The sequence below is a fragment of the Perissodus microlepis genome, chromosome 7 (assembly GCF_051167445.1).
Source record: "Perissodus microlepis isolate ML-2025 ecotype Zambia chromosome 7, ASM5116744v1, whole genome shotgun sequence".
In the NCBI taxonomy this organism is placed as follows: Eukaryota; Metazoa; Chordata; class Actinopteri; order Cichliformes; family Cichlidae; genus Perissodus; species Perissodus microlepis.
Window position 1 is genome coordinate 41,198,264 of NC_140467.1, and position 17,589 is coordinate 41,215,852.

Sequence of the window (17,589 nt, forward strand, 5' to 3'; positions counted from 1 at the left end):
ATACAGAGATTTATAAGTGCAAGAGTGTAGAGCCGTTTGAATTAGCTAACAGAGAAGGGAATGGATCACATGAACATTAGCAGTAATACATGACACAGGGCAAGGTATCAAGGCACTCTTGATAATTTTCATGATTTTCCTTCATAAATCATTGGTTGTTTGGATCAGCAGTTTCATTTAAATATATCATATAGCAGATGAACACAATGATATTTGAGAAGTGAAATGAAGTTTATAGGATTTACAGAAAGTGTGCAATAGTTACTTAAACTAAATTTACATCAACATTTGGTAGATCTTCCAACAAAACATAACCAGTTCAGTCAGGTTTGATGGTTTCCGAGCATGGACAACCCCCTTTAAGTTACACCATAGATTTTCAATAATATTCAGGTCTGGGGACTGAGATTGCCATTCCAGAATGTTGTACTTGATCCTCTGCCTGGATGTCTTAGATTTTGAGCAGTGTTCAAGGTCGTTGTCTTGTTGAAATATGCAGCCCTGGCGCAACTTCAACTTTGTGACTGATTCTTGAACATTGGTCTCCAGAATCTGCTGATACTGAGTGGAATCCATGCGACCCTCAACTTTAACAAGATTCCCAGTCCCTGCACTGGCCACATAGCCCCACAGCATGATGGAACCGCCACCACATTTTACTGTGGCTAGCAAGTGTTTCTCTTGGAATGCTGTGTTCTTTTTCCTCCATGCATACCGCCTCTGGTTATGCTTAAATAACTCAATTTTAGTTTCATCAGTCCACAGCACCTTATTCCAAAATTAACCTTTCTTATCCGAATGTGCTTTAGCATACCTCAAACGACTCTGTTTGTAGCATGTGCACAGAAAAGGCTTCTTCTGCATTACTCTCACATACAGCATCTTCTTGTGCAAAGTGCGCTTAATAGTTGAACGATGCACAGTGACACCATCTACAGCAAGATGATGTTGTAGGTCTTTGGAGCTGGTGCGTGGGTTGGCTATGACTATTCTCACCATCCTTTGCCTCTACTTATCTAAGATTTTCCTTGAGATGTCACTTCCGGCCTTAACTAGAATTGTCCCTGTGGTCTTCCATTTCCTCACTATGTTCCTCACAGTGGAAACTGACAGCTGAAATCTCTGAGGTAGCTTTTTGTATACTTCCCCTAAACCATGATATTGAACAATCTTTGTTTTCAGGTCATTTGAGAGTTGTTGTGAGGCTCCTATGTAGCCACTCTTGAGAGAAGATGCAAAGAGGAGAAAAACTTGCAATTGGCCACCTTAAATATCCTTTCTCATGACTGGATTCGCCTGTGTATGTAGGTCAAGGGTCAATGAGCTTACCAAACAAGTTTTATGTTCCAAAAATTAGTGCTAAATGTATTCAAATCAATAAAACGACAAGGGTGCCCAAATTTATGCACCTGCCTAGTTTAGTTTAAGTAACTATTGCACACTTTCTGTAAATCCTATAAACTTCATTTCACTTCTCAAATATCATTGTGTTCATCTGCTACATGATATATTTAAATGAAACTGCTGATCCAAACAACCAATGATTTATGAAGGAAAATCATGAAAATTATCAAGGGTGCCCAAACTTTTGCATACCACTGTATTATTACAGTACTGTCTACTGGTTCACTTAAACGTTTAAATATCAAGAAGCGATAAAGAAAAGCACAGTGCTCTAAACATATAAGGTTTAAACAGGGTTTTAGGGCTGAGGCCTACTGAGCAGTCTGTTAAATTTGTATAAATTAATTGATTGATATACCTTTATTAGTCCCACAAGGGGAAATTTCATAAGGCTGCCGACCTATTGCACGCAATGGCGGCGCCATCTTACCCTTCGACAATACATACATTACACAAAACATCACATGGGGAAGACAGGTCAGAGAGGTATAAATTAGAGAGTCAGAGAGCAGTTGAAATAAGCTCTCTTAGCCAAAATAGGCATGACAGAACACAGCCACACACAGAAGGATGACAGCGTTGACATTGACTACGTTCCTCCACAGAGGCACCTCTGAGGTGTCTGTCAGCTTCCTTTTCAGCTCTTCCTCCTCTTCTTTAGTCAGCTTGGGGGCTTTTTTGGTTTCCAGGCCGCAGAAGCACATCACCGCTTTCTTCAAGAAGCCAGGCTCATCATCTGCAAAAGAAGAAACAAGACAAACGAAAGTTTGCATGTATTTGTTTATATGTATGTATGCATATTTACTGTGCTATATTTTACTCTGCTGCGTATGTCAGCTCATTACCGTCTGAGTCCACACTGTTGGAATCTTGGTTATCAGTCCAATCATCCATCTCAAGATCGACCCTCTCCTCTGTACAGTTCCTCAGGCTCCAGCACAGTCGATACAACTAGTCAAACAGCACAAAATGTGGTGAAAAATATTATCAGAAAATTTATCATTTTATTTTACTTCTTAATAACTGATTAAACACAGTTTAACAAGGAGACTCAGCAGATTTTAAATATCAAGGCTGAAGCAGGTTAAATCTCCATACTAGATCAGTCTGGTGGAAGCTGGAGAATGAGGACAGAGGGAAGGTGTGTTAGGAGGCAGCAAGATAGAAGAAAAAAGCAGGAGTGTAGAGGCAACTTTAAATGTAGGGACTATGGCTGGTAAAGAGAGAGAGCTGGCTGATATAATGAAGAAGGTAGATGTATTGTGTGCAAAAGAGCAGATAGAATAGAAGCAAGGCCAAGAGCACTGGAGATGGATTCAAACTAAGAGTATGTGTATACTGTTGTAGAAGTGAAGAGAGTGTCAGACAGGATCATGAGAGGTCGGGAGGTGTTGTAGATGTGGAGAAAATATATGGTAGGGTATCAAGAGAGGAACTGTTGTATCGCGTGAAGAAGTCATGAGTGGCAGAGAAGTATGTAAGACTAATATGTAAGAGAGCAGTGAAACTACAGTGTGGCGTGCGGTAGAAGTAACAGATGGATGCAAGGTGGGGTGGGATTAAGTCGGGGATTAGCTCTGAGCCCCTCCTTGTTTGCAATGATGGGGTATTTTCAAGAATGCTGACAGTTTTTCCTCACTATTCTGATTGGACCTGAGAAATGCTGCAAACAACACTTCTCTACAACACTAAATTGCTTATATTAATTGAAGCTGATTAATATAAGCAGTGGGTAGGGAGTTCGCACCAAGAAGCTTAACAACTTCTGCAACTGGACTGAGCAAACTTCAAAGTATTTACTCATCTTTTGTTCATCATTATAAAGGGAATCACTAAGAAGGAGATCTACTTGAGTCTGTCATGCTTCATAGTCTACCTCACCAGTGGGAAAGGGAGTGTGGCCAGCAAAGGTGCGTGATTTGGTTTGTGTTGACCAAGAGCTTCTAGGTCTGAGTTGGGTTTAGTAGAGTGAGATCAATACTATCAAGGTCCACCACAGCACTGGAAGGTGCACTGTAGGTAGGTTCGCCATGATCAATAGTTACTGTGTTGGGGGGATGTGCCACCATTCTTAGTTGGGTGTCGTTGTGAGTGTTGGGGTTATGTTGAGCTTTTTGGACCTTACTCTGAATAACACTCAAAAAACCTGCTTCACCACTACCTCGCACCTAGTTCTTCTAAGTATCTCAGAACCAACTCATTACCTATGTCTTCCTGAGCCACGGCTTGAATGGTTGTAACAGACAAGCAAACAGCAGCATCATCAGGGCTTGGTAGGTCACCAAAGATCTGGATCAGCACTTGACCACATCTGGCTAGTTTGGTTCATCCGAAATCTTTACTGTTAGCTGATGAATATTATCAATGTGCTCCTCTGTGTAAATATCTTCAGTGTCAATCACATAAACTGAGCATTGGCTATCTTACAAGTATGTCACAAATATCTGTTTCCAATCTGAACCTAGATTCACAAAGGCGACTGGCAGTTGCTGCTCTGGGATACCAAGACAAAAAAACAAACAAATAAATAATGGAGTTCATGTGATGGTGGATGTCTGTCAGACTTCATAGAATAGCAGTATGTTCCTCATCATCATGACAGGAGCAACAAAGAGAAGAAAGTTTCAAGGCTGCGCTAGGCTACAGACATAATACCTCTATGTCATTGATGTGTGATCAATGACCATGAAATCTCATGCTCTATACAACAATTTATAGGTGCATTGGTATTTTGGTGTCTTAAATTAAAAACTTACATGTTTGTCATCAATAGGTTTGGTCATGAGAGACACTGCCAGCATGACGATGCCGGAGATGACAAACAGAATGAGCCCAAAGTAAAGGTAGTGAACTCCACATATGATAGTGGGACAGTTACTGGGGATAGCACAGCTACCTGTCCCATAAATAAACTCAGTAATCATCCTGCTCAAGCCCATACACAGCCCAATTATGAGGCCATAAAATGCACCCTGTGGAAAGAAAGAAAAAAAGGACAAATATTACTTTATATCGAAATACTTTTAAAAAGTTTAAAGGTTTTAAAAATGGTAAATAAATACAATATAGTAAAATAGTAATAGATAGCAACATATGTATATATAATATTGTGTTTGAAGAAATAGTTTTGGATAAATGCTTCTTGCTAAAAGTGAGATTGACTCAGCGCTACATTTGGATGCATATTGAACAGGAAGCTGGAATCATGATTCTTACAGTATATTAACATACCGGCATTTGTAACTCTTGTTAGCTAACATGCTTTTTTATATTTTGGATGTGTACATATTAAACACAGGATTGTTTAATATGTACACATCCATAATATAAAAATTGTGTCTACAAAAAGTAGTTGGACAGTTCATGAAGGAATATTTACCACTTTTGCTCAAGTGTTATACAATTTTTTGGTCAGGACCTACTGGGATGTCTGGAATGATTAAACAACTTATTAATTGAACTTTTTCAGTGGTTGTGGTGGAAATAACTACCTTTGCCAAGAAGCACTCTGACAGCTCTATTTTATTCCCAGTCCATCTACTGAGCCGAGCTATGAACTACTTGGCTTATTTTTCTCTACAGACTTACAGATTGGTTTAATCATTTGTCCCTAACACTCGGCATAAAAACAGTTTTTCCCCAAGCGACAAATGACAAAAGCTTTGCTCTTGATAACATTTTCCTGACTAAATCCCAGAGGTATGTGAAGGATTCTTTCACTGCACAAAACCACAGTGAAGAACAGATTTCTTTCTTATTTCATGAAAAAGTCAAGCAAACACTCACAGTCTCATTGACACGTTTGCAAAAAATGGCAAGCAAGAACACAGCTGCAACAGGTGGGGCAAGGTAACTGGTGATGGATTGAGTGTAGACAAAGAGTTGACCACTTTGGGCTGCCTGCACCACAGGAATCCATGCTATGCTCACACCAATCAGGGCCAAGATAAAAACTCTGTACAAAAAATGCAATCAGTCATGCAATGCAATCATTTTTCTCATTGCAATCAATGGCAAAAATGTGTTTTACCTGCCAGCAATCATAAGTTCCTTCTCACTAGCAGAGCGACGGATCTTAGTGTAGATGTCCATGGTGAAGAGAGTACTGGCACTGTTGAAGACAGAGGTAAGGGAGCTCATCAAAGAGGCCAGCATCACAGACAGCATAAGACCTCGCAAGCCTGAAATAGAGTAACAGATTAAAAATTAGAAATATAAAAGAAATCTGCAATTATTAAAAGTTAATAAGACAAAGGTCACCAACCTTTAGGCATGAGTTCCACGACCAGTTTCGGATACGCAATGTTGCTGCAGCCCACCCTGGTCCCACAGTGTTTTTCACATTCATCTGGATCCACACATGCTACCACATCTAGATTAAAGGCAAGAAAATCCACAGTATTTCAGTTTATCACAACTTTAAATATACCAGTAAGCTTGCTACATAATTTACATACAACAGACTCTTAAAACCACACACCACACTCACCTGTGTACAGGATCCTGCTAATCATCCCGGGGAAAACCATGAGGAACATGGGCAGTATCTTCAGGTATCCACATAGGATACAACCTCCTTTCACGTGAGAGAGACTCTTGGCAGAGAGGCAGCGCTGCACAATCACCTACAATTAGGAAACAATTGTAGTACAATTCAATGGTGGTAAGCAACAAAATACATTTACTCATAGAGCCAGATTCAATGTGAAGTATTGTAATTGCACAATATTGCAGCAAGCTGAGAAACTCACAAGGAGGCACTGAATCTTCAAATACTGCTGTAAACCCTACAACTCCAAAGGCTGTGCTCTTTTATTCTGCATTTAAAAAGCATATTAACACTGTGCTTCCAGCAGGTTACTATCACTGTGCATAACTTATAACATATACATCTCTTTTCCATCATAAAGAACACGTATAAGTCTAAACAGACCTGCAGCATGGAGCAAACTATTACAGCTACATAACAGTAAACATAAATTTCTTAAATTCAGTATGAAACACAGTGTTTCAGAGGCATGATGGGATATTAGATTTAGACACTCCCACACTCCACACAGCCCTCACCTAGGTAGTTAGCTGTCCCCAACAACCCACATGTCTGTGTCAAAATTTTTGAGATGTTGGGGGAGGTGACACTGTCGTTGAGTCAGATTAGAAGATTTCTCAGTGGTCTCTCAAGTTGGGTTGAGAGTCTAGGGTTAGTGCTGGAGCCCTGAGTGCATGACAGTCACGATGGAGCACAACCACCCTTTTTATTTTTACCAGCCACACCATGTAAACCACATCTGGCGGTCTGTCATACACATTGCAGGGTCCAACGCACTGGCTCAGTTTAGGAGAAATGCTTTTCTTTCTCTCTAGGCTGAAGGCTCACACCTGCTCCCCAGGTACAAGACCTTTCACCCTGAATCATACAGTGAGCATGTTTCTGCTGGGAACTTGCACCTGGTCAGCTTATGAGATGAAATCTGTGACTGAATCAGAATGTAGTTTAATGGGTTGAAGCTGAACATAACTGGATGCATTATCTACACTGCAAGTGAAAAGAGATCCATTTCACTCTCAACTGATTTTAAGTCCTCAGATCACCTTTAAAACTCTAGGGCTCCTAACATGGAAGAGTATCAGTGGAGGTGATCGCTTGATGCTATGGTTTCTTTCACTGATGGCATCTGAGTAAGAATGCTGGTCTTCAGTTGGCTTGAGACCTACTGCATATTTCCTCCTATCAAAATGTTCACTGGGATCATGGCCTTGTAGTTTTCTATTAGGTTCATTCATTCATGAACATTAATAGCAAATGCAAGACCGGCTTTCCACTCAACATCTGTAGGACACAGTTGCAGCAGGGAAGCCAGTTGAAATTGGAGACTCCAGTGAGAGAAGTTAACATTTTAAAGGGAAATAGTTTTAGCCTGGAAGGTTGCTTTTAAAATAATCAAATGACACTGGAGGGAGGATCCATTTTAATCTGTTTGATGTGGATTTATTGTGATAAAAAGACTAGTATGGAAACTGTTGATGTCCTGACTTTAAGAAGGAAATGCCTACTCTGGAATTAGGAGGTAACCAATGAGACAAGATTGTTCAAGACTAGGAGGGGAAGGGCTTGAGGGTGCGAGCAGCTGGGTGTGACCTGTGTGGTTCCCTTCCTCTTCCAATTAATGGAGGGTATTAATTGCCAGCTTCACTGTCCTTGTATGCTTACCTTGTCATCTTCTCTCCTAGCTCTACCAGCCTGCTACACCACGACACCAACACTAAGGTTCACCTTTATGGATTCTGGACACAAAACCTCTCAGGATTCTCAGCCACACTCCAGGGAGTACCACCAACCGCACTACCTGCCTGCCCTGCTGCTATCACCATCCCACACAGGAGCCTAGAAAACTCAGGTCATTCCTCTGCCACCCACTCGGACCTCTGCCTCCCCCTCTGAGCCTAAACATCTTTCTGCCCAAGTAAGCCACTCCAACACTCCATTTCAGTAGTCACTATAACCTCTGGCCCAAACTATGCACCCACCAACACCTTTTCTCTCTCTCTCACTCTAGTGCGCACCGCAAGCACCACACCACCAGTCACTGCTTATGAAATGTTCTGTTATGTTCTTCAGGCTGCCACGCAGGATTCCTTGTAGTGTACTTTGTATCAAGCCAAGTTTCTAGGTTTTTATTTTGCCACCACACTAGAGCCCAACCTTATACACAGTACATTGGCACAATGACAGAAACTAGCCCACTGAATGAACAATGGGCTGTGAGGTTAGTTTCTTGATCATTAATATGCAAATTGTTATGACCATTGATCAAAGACCATTGATCAATAGCCTAATTGCCAAATAACTTAATTGAATTCTGTATCTTTGTAAATCATGTTCAGTTCTTTCAAATAATCTTTTGTTATTGAAATGACTTTACACGTAAGATTAATAAGGAAGATCTATAATCACTCATCTACCTGCTTTCCCGGGCATTCGGTCTATTCTTTACATCCACTTCCCACATCAGACTCAGTCCTGATATCCTTGTTCTAGTCCAATCATTTTCCCCTGCCCTCTCCTTGCTACTCTCCTCTCTGCATACTTTTAAATCTCAGTGCTTGTCTGTCATTCTGCCTTTATGATTCCTATTCATGCAGCCCAGGTCCTCCTCATCTCTGCTTCACCCTGTTTACTAATAGCTGGATCCAAGACTCCATCTGCATTTTCTCCACCACCTCTAGGTTACATAACTTAACTGAATTTCTTCCAATTGTTCTCTCCTTATTTAAATTCAGTCTAGCATGAATATATGAACACACCGAGGCAATCAGTTGAATTTGTCTCGGTTTTTGACTACAGACTGGTTGCTGAAAACTGCAGTTGAGCTGCCCAATGCTTATTTGCTTAACTCACCTGATCAGTACAAAAGTACCAGATAGCCTGAATAGTGAGTCCAAACACGAGACCAGGCCATGGGATGTCTGCTGTAAGTGGATCCCTGAAGAGATGGAAGGAGTCTGGCCGGGGCTCATAGCAGTTTGCACTGATGTTACCCGTGATTGAGGGGACAGCTTGCATGTAGAGTTTCTCAAAGTTTTCATATCCCTTCACTTCATTAAAAGCTGAGGAAAATCATGTGCAAGTTAGATCAACATTATTATTTATTTTTGTAACTTTCCAACAAATAATTTGTATGTAAAATTTTTCATATTACCAAAGCCCATCAGAATGAATGATCCAATAAGCATGATAAAGGTTTGTAAAGTGTCCGTGTAGATCACTGCTGCCAGTCCACCTGGGATAAAATATATGATTTTATCAGTCTGTGAAAATCTTCACTTAATCACTTGAGATTTTATCAGCACTAATATACATAAAAAAGTCCTCTTCAATAAACTCATCATGTCATTATGTAACTACGGTGGCCCCTAGAGACAAAGCACGTACAAACTCCAAAACACTTGCAAAATCCAAAACACGTGCAAACTCCAAAACACTTGCAAAATCCAAAACACGTGCAAACTCCAAAACACTTGCAAAATCCAAAACACGTGCAAACTCCAAAACACTTGCAAAATCCAAAACACATGCAAACTCCAAAACACATGCAAACCCCAAAACACAATTCCAAAACACAACGGAAGTGCTCCAGGACGCTAGGGGCAGTGTTGAGCTTTTGTTACCTAGTAACTACACAAGCCAGGAAGTACCAATGACCGGATTTGGGCTGTATCCCAATTTAGGGTCTGCAGCCTTAAAGGCCGCATTTTAAGGCCGATTACGTCACAGCGACACGACGAAGGCTGTCCCAATTCAAAGGCTGCTCGAAATGCGGCCCTCAAATGCGTCCTTAATTTCCCTGAATTTTAAGGATGGGTCGGTGTAGCCTTCATGGCCCAACATATCCCAGATTTCATAGCGCAGCGGTGGTGTGGATAATTTTGCCGAAAAAAACGGCGGACGCGGAGCCGCCGAAGAATAAACTTTCAGAAGTAAGTACTGAATATTATGTCACTTATGTATGCGCAAATGTTTTTATAATGAAGAACATTAAAACATGTTGGCCACATGTTGGGAAAGTTACGTGACATTAGCAATGTTTGTACTAACTTGGTTTTAAAGCCTTTACTTCAAAATATATGCCGTTCAATAGTTGACTTTAATCTTACAGAGAATGTGATGATTTTGTGGATAATTAAAGTCAGTCATATATCCACAATCACAACAGGCTGAAAGTCAGTGATGCTGCTCGGTTTGCAGTCCTGAATATCACGGCACAAGCAGGATTCACTGCACTGTTAATGTTAGCTATGTTATGTTGCTGCCTCTGTTCGGTGGTGTCCAGCCAAACGGACTTTAACGTGTGTTTGAACGAGCTGACGGTTCACTCGTTAAGCTGAAAGAAAGATGCTTTAATCACAGCAGTCACACATGTGTCCACTGTACCATCTGGGAACTCTTCTTGTTTCGTAATAACACAAACACTAAATCCTCCTTCTTTTGTGCTGTTTTGTAGCAGTGTGTACACCTGAGTCTGTCACCTGTCTGTCTGTCCTGCACTCTCTCTCTTTTTCTTTCTCTCTGATTGTGTAATAAAAGTATGAACATGTATTTATAAGTTACACTTGTGTTTGAATCCTGCAGCTTATCACACATTTGATTTCCATGTGTGGCAACTGCAAGTGTCCAGAGTGAGGACAGACTGAGGGACCCACTGCTACACGTCATCTGTGAGGCTTTGCACCCCTGATGATCCACCAGGACAAACTCAGCAGTGTGTGAGGAAGAGGAGGAGGAAGAGCCAGCAGCAGCTGACAGATGGAGAGAATAGACAGACTGTTCCCTGTTTGTGAAGGACTGCTAGAAAAGTTTAGAATCACTAATTGTCTGTCCTGAATCAGTCTTATTAGGTAATGTTCAAATAATTTTATCCTCCCAGTGTTTTCAGTGTGGGAGAAAGTACTCAGGGCCTTGAAGTTACACACTATGAAAGGCAGTAACAAGTTTAATATTCAGAAACCTAAAGTATGTATCAGCAGCAGAATGGACCTAAAAATAAATGTTTGTTTCAGTTCTATGAAGCTTTGAGTATTTTGGATTAGTAGTACTGCTGTGTTTGTTGCCTCATATTGCTGTAATTGTTTATATGCTTTATATATTCTGAGGTAAGTTGATCTATAGTGTTACATCATATTCTATAAGGATGTTATGTGTTTGGATACTTTCTGCCCAGTTTGACCCATTTAGCAGAAGTCAGCCTGTTTAAGGCTCTGATATCTATTCTGTATGACTTACAGCAGTTATGACATGGTCTGATTTTCTCACCCAATAAAGGAATATTTAATATATCAGTCTACTCTTCATTTTATCAGAAACAGTTATCACAGCTTGTACATTTTCTTTTTATAAATATATGTAAGCAATGAGCCAAATTTAGTAATGCCAACATACTGAAGGAACAGCATTTGTCTCTTATATATGATACACCTATATATGCACTGTCAAAGATACTTGTCTTTGAGTGAAGATTTAAGGTGATAAGACATAAATAACTGCAACTTGAATCTGTACTGAAGCTCAGTATTTGACACACAGTTCATGTTCACTGCTGTAATAGCTAATAATGATTAATATAATAACTATAATATTGGCCATATTATATTTACATTACCAAAGTGAGATGACTTTAGTCTCATGAACAACATTAGCTAATTGTTATTTACTAACTAATCTTAAATGACTGTTCAGTACAGAAATGAAGCCCAAAAATCATGTTTTACTGTCCTGTGGTCTCAGCCTCAGATACTTATCAAATCACACAAAGCTCTTGTAGAAACAAACAAACAAATGAACAAAATATGTTCTCCTTCATTTCTGTCAAACAAAGTTGTATGACACGTTTCCAGCGGTTAGTATCATGGTTGCTAGGCAACCTGGGAAGCGCGACGGAGACTAGACCGTCCATACAGAAAAACTTGCAGTTTATTTTGCAAATCGAGCTCAACACTGCCCCTAGCGTCCTGGAGCACTTCTGTTGTGTTTTGGAATTTGCATGTGTTTTGGGGTTTGCATCTGTTTTGGAGTTTGCAAGTGTTTTGGAGTTTGGACGTGCTTTGTCTCTAGGGGCCACCGTATGTAACTACTCATTCTTTAAAACTTGTAATTGTGGATGTGTTGTTACAAAACAGCAACAGAAGGCCAATTCAGGCTTATCATAGTCCATGGCAATCAACCACAGCAACTCAGCAAAGATAAACCAACATTGAAGAAAGAGAGCGATTGTGTGTGTGTGTGTGTGTGTGTGCGTGCGCGTGTGTCTACATCTCCACGTACGGCTTTGAGAAGACTTTACCCCCAGTCATAATCAGAGATGGGCAGTAACGCGTTACTGTAATCCGATTACTTTTTTCAAGTAACGAGTAAAGTAAGGGATTACTATTGCAAAAACGGTAATTAGATTACCGTTACTTTCCCGTAGGAACGCTGTGTTACTGCGTTACTAAAACCGTGATTTTTTTTTTGCGAGAATGTCTCATGACAGTGACGTAAGCAAGTGCGACGTTCGTGGCAACAGCTGTGTGCAGATCAACAATGGATCATATATCGAGTACGGGAGAGAGTATGAGCGTGCAGCGTTTAAAGCGTGGAAGTACTGACCTTATTTTGAGTTTGATTCCATAAAAAGTGACAAAAACATTAGTGTCCGTTGTGCGTGGGAAGAAAACTTCTTTTTACAGCGAAAAAACCCCCTAAACTTCCAAGCAAGCACAGAGTGCGCTATGACGTAATGGGAAATTTACAGAGAAACTCGCGGATTCTTCCACTGACCGCTGCGGCTCACCTGCACCAGGGCACACCTCCGCCTACCCTACTCCTGCTTTACAGGTGAAAATAGAGCAACAGGACCGCTAGTCTGTGACTTTATTTATTTTCTGCTGTGTTTTACTTGCATCTATTTGAAAGAGTGAGTGTAAACACACACAAAAAAATATTTTATGTGCTGGAATGTGCAGAAAATAGGTTTAAATGTTAAACTAATTTATTCAAGTCAGAGAATGTTGCATATAATTAAATTTTTGCTTGATGCATAAAGTTAAAAGATTAAAACTAACAAAACAAGTTTTAAAAAGGGACTTTTCCATTTGATTACATTTTGTATGATGGATTATGCAGAAAAAGTAGAATTGGGCTGAAAGATCTATCACTTTATCACCTATTCGGGTTGTAAATCGTGTTTTTAAAAAGTAACTAAGTAACTAAGTAATTAATTACTTTTGAAAATAAGTAATCAGTAAAGTAACGGGATTACTTTTTTGGGGAAGTAATCAGTAATTAGTTACTGATTACTTTTTTCAAGTAACTTGACCAACACTGGTCATAATATAACTGTAGATATTACTTCTTGGGTAGTTTATGAGGAAAATGTCTGTTTGTAAGTTCAGTAAAATAGGAAATGATTTTTTTCCCGTGTACAAACCTGTGACAGTGTACAGTGCCGTAATCGCCAGAAGTGCAATAACAGCGAGGTAGATATTCAACCCAAGTGCCTGCTGGATAAAAATTGCACCAGACAAAATATCGGCCTGAATGGGGAGAAAAAAAAGTAGGATTTCATTTAGGATCATCCAAAACAGGCACAATAGAAATATTCTCTGGTTTTCTTTCAGGAACTTACTGAAATTTTGGTGAAGACATACAAGACAAGGGAGAAAAGAGAGAGATAAATGCGAATGCGCTGTCCTCCGAACCTCTTCTTCAAGTACTCAGGCATGGTGATGATCTAAATACATCCACAAAACATGAGATTTTACTCATTAATCATTGCTTATTTAGAAAGGGTAAATAAATATATATATGAGGGCTTTTGTTTACCCCAGCTCTAATGTAGATGGGCACAAAGAGCCATCCCATGATAACAATCGCAAAAAGAGCCTGAAACACACAAGAAATATGCAATAATCAGGAACCCTGTTTCCTTTCATCCTTCTGTCCGCTGCACGATGGAGCGCTCATAAAAATCAATAAACTATGAGCTGACATGAACTGATACAGAATCAGAGGCGAGAAATTCTTTTAAATAAAAAGTGATAATGGATCAGTGGCTCAGGAACAGTTACTCACATTCCATTCAAATCCACCAATGGCTATTCCTGCAGCTGCGCCAGTACCAGCAATTCCTACGAAATGGACACTGCCAATATTGCTGGCAAACAGCGATGCTCCGATCTGTGGAGAGCACAGTTCAATCTGTCAGTAGGTCCATTTGTAAATTAAGGAGACTTAAGAATTCATTCAAGAATCAACTTGGTTATGCTTTTTATGCTAGCCCACATCTCAGTATATTGTATAAATTGTAAATGATTTACACATTTGATTACTCAGAAGTAATGATGATGATTTGTTAATCTCATATAACCTCATAAATCATATTTCTATGCGACTTTACTAGTCTTAATCTCTGTTCAAAACTAGACTTTTTGTAGCCCATCCATCGCCACAGTTGGCGAGGGACTATTGCCAAGCATATGCACTGTCATGCAGAACTCTGTCACATCTTTTGCAAGGTCATTGTCTCAGTACCAGAGAAAGTGTAAGTAATTTCGGTGATCGTCCCTTACAGTAAAGCAGTAGAACATCTGTTTCACATCTGCAGTTATTGCTATGGGCTCTTTTAGAAACCGCAGTAGCACACCAACCAAGGTGTTGTTCAAGTCTGGACCAAAAGGACATCATTCAATGACACCCCCTCGTCAAAAACAACCCTTATTTGTCCAGGCTTTTGCAGATGGTATACTCCAAACAATGGAAGATACCAGCACTCTTCCTCAGGCTTCAAAACAGTCTTCATGGCCAAAGGTTTCACCTCTACTGGGCACTTGTATCGAACCATCGAGTGAGAGCCAGCACCCCACTTTTTTTTAACAAGGTTTTTTGCATTGCTACAGTATTTAACTGTCTTCCCACACACATTGCACACAGCATAATTTATATGCTGAACATAAATGCAGTTATAATCTGTGAACAAAGTCAAGACTGAGTGTTTTGTGGTCTGTTTTGTGCCTTGGGTATCTCACTGACTCACACTCTTGTGGAGCCTTAGCACGCACTTGAATGAGAGGTGGAAGGCGATTGTAGTTCCTATCCAAAGGGTATTGCCAAATGTCCCGCTAATTGTGGAGTTTACTTTTGTCTGTAAGTCATATTTAAATTAAAAATGTAAAAAATTTAAAATTAGAAAAGTGTAATCAAATTAGTTATTGATATTTTCATATGGGAATTGATCCTGCAACATGAAACGCTGGTAATGGAAGCATTGATAGTTCAGGACCGCTCCACACATCACTACCCCTCAGTCAGTCAGTGAGATGATATACAGCGGTGAATATGACTGACACCCATAAACAAAGCAGCATCTGGCTGCAGTTTAAAGAAGCAGACACTAACTAATTGGAGAAACCGCATCAGCCCATCCAAGCTGAGGCATTTGATTTTTCTGAATGTCAACCTGCACTGAGGACAAACTGTTTGGCTACTGAACAGCTACTTTGGCACATCATCTATCTCACATTCATGGTCCATGTAGAATGATCAGCCAACCTTAAATGCATGTCTTTAGACTACAGGTGGAAGCTGGATACCTGGAGGCAGAGGGAGAACATGCAAACTCACACAGAATGGCACAGCTAGGATTTGAACCTGGGGGACACTCTTGCTATGACATGACCATGATAACCACCACTGTGCCATAAAATGTTTCTTTTATGATAGCTTACATCACATTGTTTTCCATTTGAACACAGCAATAAAAAATTGTTAATGGCTCTAAATGCAGGAAGAATACTGTAAAGCATCTAATTCTAAATATAAAGATACTCACCGGCCACCATACCATACTCCTCCCTGCAAGGAAGAAGCCACCTACAGTGGATCTGTTAGTGTGGACCATAGACTGTAACAGGACAAAGGCACGTTTTTAGAAAATCCTTAAATATGTGCAAAACTGTAACAGACTACATTGAAGAAACAAAGACATCCAGACTAAAGAGGAGAAGAAACACATGGCTTGTTAACAGCACTCAGTCACTCGACGGTATGAGGGTGTCTTACTTCCTATGCCATTGCAGCTTGCACATCTGTAAAGGAACCTTTAATGCTGCAAGGTGTTGTATGTGCAGATTCTAGAGCAACATATGCTCCCATCCAGATGACATCTTTTTCAGTGACAGCATTGTATTATCCAGCAAGACAATGCTCATTGCATCTATCACAACAGGATATCTTCATAGTAGAAAAGACTGATCTGCCCTGGCCTTAATCCAGACCTTTCACCAACTCAAACCATTTAGGCAAAAATTTGAGGAACACCCAGGAGTGCTGAGCAGCTAGAATCCTATATTATTAGACAAAAATGGGATAAAATTCCTCCATCCAATTCATAATTAGGATTTTTTTTTTAAATGGTACATGTTTTTTCAGGTTAATTTGAAATATCCGCTAGAAATAAAATATGAATTTATGAGATTTTCAAATCATTACATTTAGCTTTCATTTACGTTTTACACAGTGTCCTGACTTTTTTAGAATCAGGGTTGTAAGACACATTAGGACACATTAACATACAAACTATACTAAATCTTCTTAGCTGGAAACAGTTTATAAAATTATTGAGGAATTGCAGAGAAATTAGTTTTAAAAGTGATTGCAAAACTTACCCAAACTCCAACTGCCAAGACGACCAGGAAGTAAACCACAATAACAGAGATATCTGCAGCATTATTAAGAGCCGTGGTGTTTTTTTGCATCATTTTCTGCATTTCTGTTTATATAAGAGAATCCAAAATAAGAATAATCTTGAGACATTTTAGCTGAGACAGACAACAGCAGTGTTGTTTGAGTCGGCTCTGTTTGAAGCGTTTACAGAAAGCGATTACCTTTATAACCTTTGGTGTGCATGTGAGAGGGAGATGAAAGCAGGAGGTGTAGATAGTGTAGATGTAGAAGAAGTGTAAACAAAGAGTGGGTTTGTCTAAGACATTAACACATACTCCAGTTGGCTGAAGGTGGATGCACATATGAACGTTGCTCATTCAACAATGTTGACCTGAACAATGTGTTAAAATGTGTAACTGTCATGATCCTGGGTCATTTAACCCAGTGTTTTTGAGTTCTTTTGTTTTGGTGTCAATTTTGTATTCTGGTTGGTTGGTCTTTTTTCAGGTTTATTTAGTAATCTTGAGTTTATTCTATGTTTTAGTTTCTTGTCTATTTAGATTGCCCTTGTGTCTTTGTCTTCTGTGTGTTTTTTGTTTATGTGTGTCCTTGTGTCTTCTTTTCCTTTTCTGTTGTCATGTTCCCCCTCCTTGTGTTCATTCCATGTCTCCCCTGTCTGGCATGTTTACCCATGTTTCCCCAGCCCATCAGCTCTCCCTCGCCCTCCCTCGCCCTCTCTTGCTCTCTTGACCTCTCTCGTCCCTCTCTCTGTCTTGTGTTTTCTCTACCTCTCTGTTGCCCTTGCAGTCTTAGAGGTGTCTCTGTTTTGTCTCCCTTACCTGTTCCAGTGTTTCTCTCCTTTTTTCCCATCTCGTCTCCCCTGTTTTAAGTTTTCATGTCTGTTCCATGTCCTGTTGTCAAGCTCGTGTCAGTCTACGTCTCAGTGTTTCCTGTATTATTGTGACAGTGTTTCCACCTGTCTGGTTAGT

At 40.0% G+C, this 17,589-nt stretch overlaps 1 pseudogene across 1 annotated transcript; it reads right to left on the minus strand.

Annotated features, from left to right (window-relative positions):
• Positions 1 to 1,537: 1,537 nt before the first annotated feature.
• On the minus strand, positions 1,538 to 16,792 carry LOC146383680 (sodium/glucose cotransporter 1-like; annotated as a pseudogene). Its single transcript, XR_014800783.1, has 15 exons — positions 16,603 to 16,792; positions 15,768 to 15,839; positions 14,012 to 14,116; positions 13,763 to 13,822; positions 13,566 to 13,670; positions 13,368 to 13,440; positions 9,105 to 9,185; positions 8,804 to 9,012; positions 5,894 to 6,029; positions 5,669 to 5,776; positions 5,435 to 5,585; positions 5,191 to 5,359; positions 4,161 to 4,376; positions 2,250 to 2,355; positions 1,538 to 2,140 (listed from the first exon to the last, which is right to left on the minus strand). The product of XR_014800783.1 is annotated as a sodium/glucose cotransporter 1-like (transcript).
• Between the last annotated feature and the right edge of the window lie 797 nt (positions 16,793 to 17,589).